The sequence below is a fragment of the Tiliqua scincoides genome, chromosome 4, assembly GCF_035046505.1.
Source record: "Tiliqua scincoides isolate rTilSci1 chromosome 4, rTilSci1.hap2, whole genome shotgun sequence".
In the NCBI taxonomy this organism is placed as follows: domain Eukaryota; kingdom Metazoa; phylum Chordata; class Lepidosauria; order Squamata; family Scincidae; genus Tiliqua; species Tiliqua scincoides.
In genome coordinates this window covers 179,624,306-179,633,282 of record NC_089824.1, presented here as the reverse complement: position 1 = coordinate 179,633,282, position 8,977 = coordinate 179,624,306, and positions in this window count along the sequence as shown.

Here is an 8,977-nt window from a genome sequence, read left to right as displayed (position 1 = left end):
AATAAACCTTCATTCTTAAGGACAAGACGCTAAAGAGAAGGATCTTTGAAGGGCTGTGTTTGGTGTAGATCAGTATTTCTTAAGCTGTGAATTGGGACCCACTAGGTAGGTCGCGAGCCAATTTGAGGTGGTTCCCCATTCATTTCAATATTTTTACTGTATTAGACTTGATGCTACCATGGTCTGTGACTGCATTTGGGAAAATGTTACAGACCTGTATTTTTTAACAGTGATGGACTTACTCCTGGGTAAGTGTGGGTAAGATTGCAGCTGAGGATTGTTAAAAATTTTTCCTGCTTGATGATGTCACTTCCGGTCATGACATCACATCCGGTGGGTACTGACAGATTCTCATTCTAAAAAGTGGGTCCCAGTGCTAAATGTGATAGAACCACTAGTGTAGATTTAGCTTTCTTTCTGACCAGTCAGGATAGAGTCTTATAACCTGGTTTTTTTGTTTTGCAAGTTTCTTGTCAGGATCATGGTAAAGTGTGGGAAATGCAAGGCTGTTGGCCAATAGCACAATCACCCTGCCATGTCTCAAGTGTCTGCTTCGGGAAATAATTGGAGCTTAATTCATTGCAGCCAAATAGTTGCAGGTCCATTACCATCTTTTTCTTTTTGTCTCTCACAGGGTGGGGTCTCAATCTAGAACTCTCTTTGTTTAACCAATGGATGAAGTCCCACTGGTTTGTGCAGAGTATAGTCAATTCTCGTTATTCACTAGGGTTAGGTTCCTGGAAACTCTAGTGGATAGCAAATTTGCAGATAACAAGCCATTGATCCTATGGAATCAGTGGGGTTAGGTACAAGGGTAGCCTGGAGGGAGGGGCAAGGGTACCCTCAAAAGAATCCAGCAGAGACCCTCAGGAAGCCAGCAGAATGCAGTAGGAAGTGCCAAAATATCTTTGAATGCACTAGAGACCTTCCAGAGGTTGCAAATAGTGGTTGGCAACGTTCAGTCTCGAAAGACTATAGTATAAGCCTACAGCACCCGGTATTCCCAGGTGGTCTCCCATCCAAGTACTAACAAGGCCTGGCCCTGCTTAGCTTTCGGGATCAGACAAGATTGGGCATGTGCAGGGTAACAGAGGCTGCAGGGATCTTCAGAATGGCACCTGCAACCAGCACAGACCCCTTTAAAATGATGGGCAGAAGTTTCTGCTGGCCATTTTAAAGGGGTCTGTGCTGGTCACAGGCACCATTCTGAAAGTCCCTGCAGCCTCTGGAAGGTGTTTGCATAGCGGATAATGAGAGCATTTCTGCCCCTTGCCAATAAGTGAATTCACAGACAGCAAATTCGCGTACAACGAAAACTGACTGTATCTTGCCTTGCAGGCATTCTTGAATGCCTCTTCCTGGTTTGGGAGGTGTCACCAACAGTGGAATATCCCTCTCTACAAACTTAGCAGCATCTGGCAGGCTTTTTTTGCAAGAAACAAAATGGAAATTTGCTGTAGATGCAAATTTCTTTGAATAAATACCTCTTACAATCTGTTATGTATGAATCACTCTCACTTCTTAACAACTGGCCTGTCTTTCTTGGAACTGTGGATAGTTTTTCAAAAAAGAATCTCTGTATCTAATCATTCTGAAAGGCTTTTGGGGGGAGGGGGGGTCTTTAGGTTAACTTTCCATAAGGATTTATGGCCAGAGTGTGCAGTGAACATAGCACCTAAAATACTCTTTAAAAAAAAAAAAAGAGTGTAAAATAACAATGTTAACAATGGCATCTGGACACATTTCACAAGATAATCATTTAATGTTAAAGTGAATGCATGTAGGGGGTTGAATGCCAACTTATTCAGTCTCTTGTAGAAAGACTAGGTCCTCTGTCTGTACCAAAACCAACAGTTTCACGTGTTTTGTGTAATTGTTTTAGAGGATGGCATGCTAAGAAAAGAAAGAAGGTCACAGATGTACCCAGCCACATGAATAGGGAAAGAAATGATTACTTAGATTATTCACACTGTACTCCCATGCATGTTTACTCAGAAGCATTTCTTAGTTTGTTGGGTTAGGCTTTCTTTCAAAGAAGCATGCACAGGGTTATGGCCTAAGGTACTCCCTTAGCTGTGAGTAAGATCCATTGAATGCAGTGAGGTTTACTTCCAAATAATCATGCATATAGTCAGCCTCGAGAGCAAGTACAACTAAGCCCAAACTGTGGATGTGATGAGATCAGTCTTGAAAGAAGTATCAGGATTATTTTGGTGAGGGCCTGAAAGTTAAGATTCAGCTTTGGAGTTAAGATGCTATGTTTCAGTTTGGGTTGCATCTTCTGGGGAAGAAGGCTTGTGCTAGAGCAAGGGTGGCTAACCTTTCAACTTTAGGGCTCCTGGACCTTCAGCTGTGTGTGAGATGACAAGCTGTACCTGCTGAAATTCCCTTTTCTACACAATTGCTAAAGGTCCAGGAGTCCTAAAATTGAAAGGTTGGCCACCCCAGTGCTAAAAAAAGAATTTGAACTTACAGATGATTTAACACCTAAGTAAAAGTCTAGACGGAGTTTTTCTTGGATCCGAAAGAATCAGATCAGCAGACCTCTTCCATTCGAACACAAGTCAAGTAGACTGGCTGTTTCCAAAGTAGGTGAAATGGCCCTAATGTGTCTGCACCACAGCTCCGCTGTTACAGTTCGTTTTTGAGAAAGGATATAGCACCTGCTTTGCATTTACAAGGTCCCAGGTTGAATCCCAAGCACCTAATAGCAGGGCTGAAAAGGACCTTTGACTGTGACCCGGGAGAGCCACTGCCAGTTGCTCTAGCCCAGGGGTGTCCAAACATTTTGGCAGGAGGGCCACATCATCTCTCTCACACTGTGTCGGGGGCCGGGAAAAAAAGAATTAATTTACCATTTAAAATTTGAATAAATTTACATAAATGAATATATTAGAGATGGAACTTCTGTGAATGAATGAAGGTCTTGGAGTAGCTCAAGGCCTATAAAAAGCCTTGCACAAAACAAGGCCAGCCTTTCCTTTGCTGCCACTGCTGCATCACAGACGTGAAACAGCAAGCAGTGGAGGGAGCCCTTGTCCTACAGCTCAGGTGAGAGGTCAAACAGTCATCCTCTTGCTGAGAACAGTTGTGTCGGGCCAGCATGGGCTCCAGCAAGTCTCTGCAGGGCCAGAGGCTCATTGGAGACCGGGGGCTGCCTGAGGGCCTGATTGGGAGCCTCCGAGGGCTGCAAGTGGCCCCCGGGCTGGGGTTTGCACACCCCTGCTCTAGCCAGTACTAGTCTACATGACCTATTAATAGCAACAGAAGAACAATGAGGGGGCAAGAAAAGTAAGGATGGATAAAACCAAACAGATGCTTCAGAATGTGTTGCTTTGTGGTCCATGAATAGCATAGCTGCTTCAGGTGGCACATTGGTGTACTTCTCTGTGATCACAGTTACTTGCAAGTAGCCTTGAATGATGGGTAATTATACATTTGGGGAGCCTGTGCAAGCATTAGAAGGATACAGTGAGAAAATTAGTTCATCTTTAATGAAGCGCCAATTTTACTGTAGCGAAACCTGGAAGTAGAGTCTTATTGGCAATTTACCAGAGAAGAGATGCAGATTGCACCTATTCCTTTTCTATATGCTTGAGGACATATACAGACGTACCCCAAGCTGACTTGGCCTCATTAGATAAACAAGGCAGTTTCCCAGTCACTCCTTAGGACATGTCCTCCAGAGAGCAAACTGTGTGCAAGTAGGTGCAATGGAATCAGAGAGGAGTGATTTCTTCAGTACCCATCTTCTTCTGACAGGGTATTTGTGCACCACCACCAAAGGTGGAAAAATCCTAATATACTATGTAATATACTGTCTCTACTAATGTAGGGAGAAGCATTTGAGATACAGTACATATTAATTCCTTAGGCTCTTTTTTCTTTCTGATTCTCCGATGGTGATCACAGTGTCAGACAGCATATTGCAGTGATTTTCAACCTTTTTCATCTCACAGCACAGTGATAAGGCGCTAAAATTGTCAAGGCATACCACACTGCCGGCAGGGGGCTCACATCCCCCAATGGCCCTACTTATATCTGCCCTCCCTTAAACACTTGCAGAACATTCATCGCACACCAATGTCCTGCAGCACAGTGGTTGAAAATTGCTGTCATATCAGATGGATAGCACATACTGGCATAAAAAGACAAAGAGAACTAACTGCATGGGAACTGGGGAGGCCTCAGAGATTGATCTTATAGTAATAAGCGTGAAGATGTTGAATTATGCTGCTTTTAAAAACCTACAGTTCAGTTCTGCTTATTTACAGTATGTTGCAAAGGTTGTTGTCAGCTAAAAGGCAGTGGTAAGTTACTCCAAATCTCCTCTGCCTTCAGCTGGCCTTGCTGCCCTCCCCCAATCCCTAAAGCGCTCTGTGCCTGATGCTCATGCAGTCACAGTATTGCTGGCTGCCAGACTGAACTGCTGTCTGGCTGAAGACAAGATGGGGGAGGGGGGGAGCAATAGCTTTGGTGTCATCTGTCCACCACCCAGCCACAGACAATGAACAGACAAACATCTCCTGGACTGATGTCATTGCTCTCTGGAAGTGCCTGGCGGATTCCAGGAGACTACCAGAGAGTGCTGGAGGATAAGAACCTTATAAGCTTTTTCCTTTAAAGAAGATTTGTATGAAAGAATTTTCCATTCAATAGAATCAGCAGAAAATGTAGCAACAGCAAAAAACATAAGCGTACAGAACAGTTATTACAGCAATCCCCAAAATGTTACTAACAGAACCTCCCAATTACATCTTGTGTTGGGTGGAGAGCTCCTCAGGGCTAGCACACTATTTTAAACTGCAGTACCCCCAGTGCCTAATGCTGGTACACTTTTGACTTGACAGTAAGATTCATGTAAACCATTTCTGGCCTACCATTTCTGGAATACTAGGTTATAACATGCTGCATCTAGCACCTTTGAGTAAATAATTACAAAATATTTCATTAAGCAAACAGGAGTATCTCTTCTCAAGATGCCTGTAAAACTATGTATGTGTTCATTGTTAAATATTACTTAGCTGCAGTCAAAATAAATGACCAAGTATTAATTATCCTTCCAGAAATGGGAAGAATGCCCACTGACCTACAGGCAAGAGCCTGTGTATAGCATCCCATGACATGTCTGGTGCCTTACAGCTGCAAGAATAGTGGGGTGGTGGTTGAATTAACCTCTTTTTTTCCTTGGATCCAACTAACACATTGATAAATACCTGCTTTATGACCTGCTCATGCTTTTCACACAGAATCAGAAGAGTTTTTGACCTATTTTTGTCAATTGATGGAAGGAATTGGGAGATAAACACTGTATTTCACCTTTTTGTTAACTCATGGATGCTCCTCTTCCCCAAAGGAGTTTTATAAGGGTATGGTTATTTCACTTTTGCATGGACTGTTGTGCACATGTGTAGAATCCCTCTGGTGAAATAATTATGTTTTGCATTTATTTAGCAAGAGTGCATTCTTGGCAACTTTGTTAACAGTAAATACGTAATTGATCTGTGTTAAGTGAGCCTGAGTATTCACATTTATGGTACTTATGAACATAGGTGAGTTGTCCAATGGTGGCAAGTGGACTACCTGGCATCCATCCCTGGGATCAAATTCCTCACAGATCAGTTCTCTTCAGTGGTTATCTGAAGGATGTTGTGGCTACGTTTTTTGTTTTTTTTTGATGTTTCCAACATCTTACTAGCTTTCTTCTAGCATGGTTAATTTAAAAATGGGAAAATGGTATCTCCTCATTGAAATCAATTGTGTGAAGGTCACCATGTTGTATCCATGCACTCTGTACACAATGGGGCCACCATGTTTTTGACAGGTTCCTCTGTTCTTTAGATAGGAAATAGGCGGAAGTGATACATGCATGGTGAGGGCCATCTTTTCTAACTCCAAGCTTGCTTGGCAAAATTCTAGCTTGGCTAGCATGCTGGAACCTAGAAAAAGAACACAACCCGAGCACACTGGAAGCTTTAAGAAAAAAAAGCTCTCTAGTGCTAGAAGCTAAAAAAGGAATACAGCCTGTATATAATATCGGTTATAAGGATATAATAATGATACAGAACTGAGAATACTTTGTGGTATACACACAGTTGTTTGAAGTCTAAACAGGTTGTAGGAACTGTTTGTCTTTAGGTAAGTTTCCCTTTGTGCCTTTTGTGATAAAACCAGTGAGACGAGGCAGAGTAGGAGAAGGCTTTAGAACTAAATTCCACTCTTCTCTTGATGTGTTTGAGTGCTAAATTTAACCTTAATTTACTTCTTAGTTTTTACAATGTACTTGCTAGACAGTTGTTCCATCTAGAGCAGCCTGGTCCAACATGAGGCCCTTTTCAGCAGCCCCCAAAAGCCCCGTCACAGTCCCCCTGCCACTTCCGTAGCTTTTTAGTCTCCCTGCCATTCCATTTCAGCTTCTGCTTTAGAGAAGGAGAAGCCAGAATGGCACAGCAGGGAGATCAAAAAGCCCCACCACACCTACCTCTTCAGCTGGTCGCATTTCAGTTATGGAAGAAACATGAGGTACTACAGATTAACTGTTGCAAACTATTTTGTGTGGCTGCATGATCGTTTGTACCTGTAGTAGGAGTCTAGGAATACACCACTGCCTGATTCATGCTGACATTTTACATACAGTATTCTTAAAAGTGGCTGGTGGGGAGGAGGAGGAGAGAGAAAATGAACAGACAGTTTGTTGCATTATTAAAAAGTAAGAATAAAACCATTTGCTAACAACTGCAGTGTACAAGATGAAATAGAACATTTTTCACTGAAATTGGTTTGTTTTTTAAAAATACCATCTGCCTGAAGAATACTTATTTAAATATAGTCTGCAAGTGTCTTTTTATACCTTCCCCACTACCAATAAGAAGCTTGACAGAAGCTTTCCAGTATACCAAAGGGAATGTTTTCATGCCAGCAAGTACAAAGCCATATCCTCTTTCTTTAATACAGTGAGAAGGATAATGGACTTGAGATACCTCCTAAGACCCAAATATTTCCTGTAGCTTGCCTCCTTGAGTTTTCTTAGTTTTCAAATTTGTCACATAAATTTGATAAAAAAATTTTTTTATCTTTTGTCATATATATAAAGCCCAAAAAATTCTAGCTCAGTTTCAGTCTATTGGCCATAAAATCATAAGGTGGGCGTGGGGGAGTTTGGTCTCTTACACACCAACAGAACATCATTTTATTTTTCCTTGGGCTTGAATACTTCTTCACTGTCTCTCTTGAATATTCAGTCAACCAATCTTAGAGTTAGTTCCAGTTCCGTTATGATTGTCAAAAGAAAAGTATGGTGTTGCACTGGTGTTTCTTGCAGCAAACATGTAACATACACGTCATACATGTGTATACATGAATTTTTAAATAGACCTATGTTGTGGTAACCCTTCACTGTAATAAGTGTACTTTGGTGTGGGCTTAGGTAAATTTGCTTGGATAGCTTCCTTATTTTGAGCCTTGGAAATCCACGTCCACTCCTGTTCGCTGATATCTGTCCTGGGGGAGTGGTCAGATTCACCAAATTCATGGCTACTCCTGTGTATATAGCCATTAGTAACGTAACTGTGTGATATCTGATATTGCTGTCAGGCAAAGTTGGCCAACTAAATGTACATTTTAAACTCTATAGCTTGGTCCTGTACCATTTTAAGAGGCTAGCAGGCTAGCAGGAAAATTTTAGAGCAAGGAACTAACACAATATTTGCATTTCTTCACTTATCACTACTCTTGCCTTTCCTTCAGTTGTTTTGCACCCACTCTCCCCATTTCAAATTTATATTGTTGGCTCTTTGGGTCACAGACATTCTTTGTGTTTATATTGCTCACTAAAGTGTCATTGATGGTTTTTTGTAGATAACAAAATAATAGTCATTCTTCTTTACTCCGTAGAATGGCTATACCTTACTACTTACAGCTTAAGGATTAATTTTGAAGGGAAAAGCCGCGGACGTGAATAAATCTAAGAAGAGATGTTGCAGATTCCATGTCAATTTTGCTCTTCTCACTCAAGAGACTGAATTACAGCCATCTACCCTGCTGGAAAGTTGGCTTCATTCACCGTTTGTAAGTATAGAACCAAAGTTCACACTTGTGCAATACATGGACAGTGCCATCTACAAAAAAATAAATAAGGTATGTGTCTTCTGCCACTAGGAAGTATGATTATATGGAGATTCCTTTTGGCATGCTGTTTTAATCAATACACACATGTACCTTTGCACATTGGTTTAAAAAAATGAAAAAAAACATTTGCAGACTGGAAAGTATGGCATATTACATACATGCAAGGTTTTGTAATCTCCTTGGATGGTCTCTTGCTACCTGGCTTTATCCTTATAGTGGTGGAGTCTACCCATTTTGGCCCTGGCATAAGGACAGATCAGAGAAAAGGAGGGAGGGAAGCACCAACACCAGGCTCCTCCCTTTATCACCATATAGCAGTGGTTCCCAAACTGGTGGGTCGCAAGCACCAGGGGAACCAGAAAGCTTAAGGGAATGGCCCAGAAATCAGAAGCAACATGATCGCTATACACATGCTGCTGCTGGGCAGGGAGGGTTTTTTTCACTTACCTGGGGGTTGCTATGGCTCTCCAGAGGATCTGGGGAGCCTGCGACCTCCTTTGCAGCCCTCACAGCAGCTTTAAAATTTTGAAAATTTCACTTTCAGTTTTTGTCCTCTAATAGGAAATGGTTTTTTATTTCCTTTTTTCAATATTTTGAAGCTGCCAGGAGGGCTGCAGAGGGGGTCACAGACTCCTCAGAACCTCCAGAGAGCCATAGAGATAACCCCCTCCCTGCCCAGCAGTAGCTTGATCGTAGCAATCATGTTGCGTTCCCCTCCCCCCCACAAAGACTTACAATGTTCTCAGTCCAAGTAGGACTTTGGAAACCACTGCCATAATGTCTAACAAAGTCTGGAAATCAAACCCAGAAGATTATTGACCCAGAATCCCAAGTGAATCCGTGTCATCCA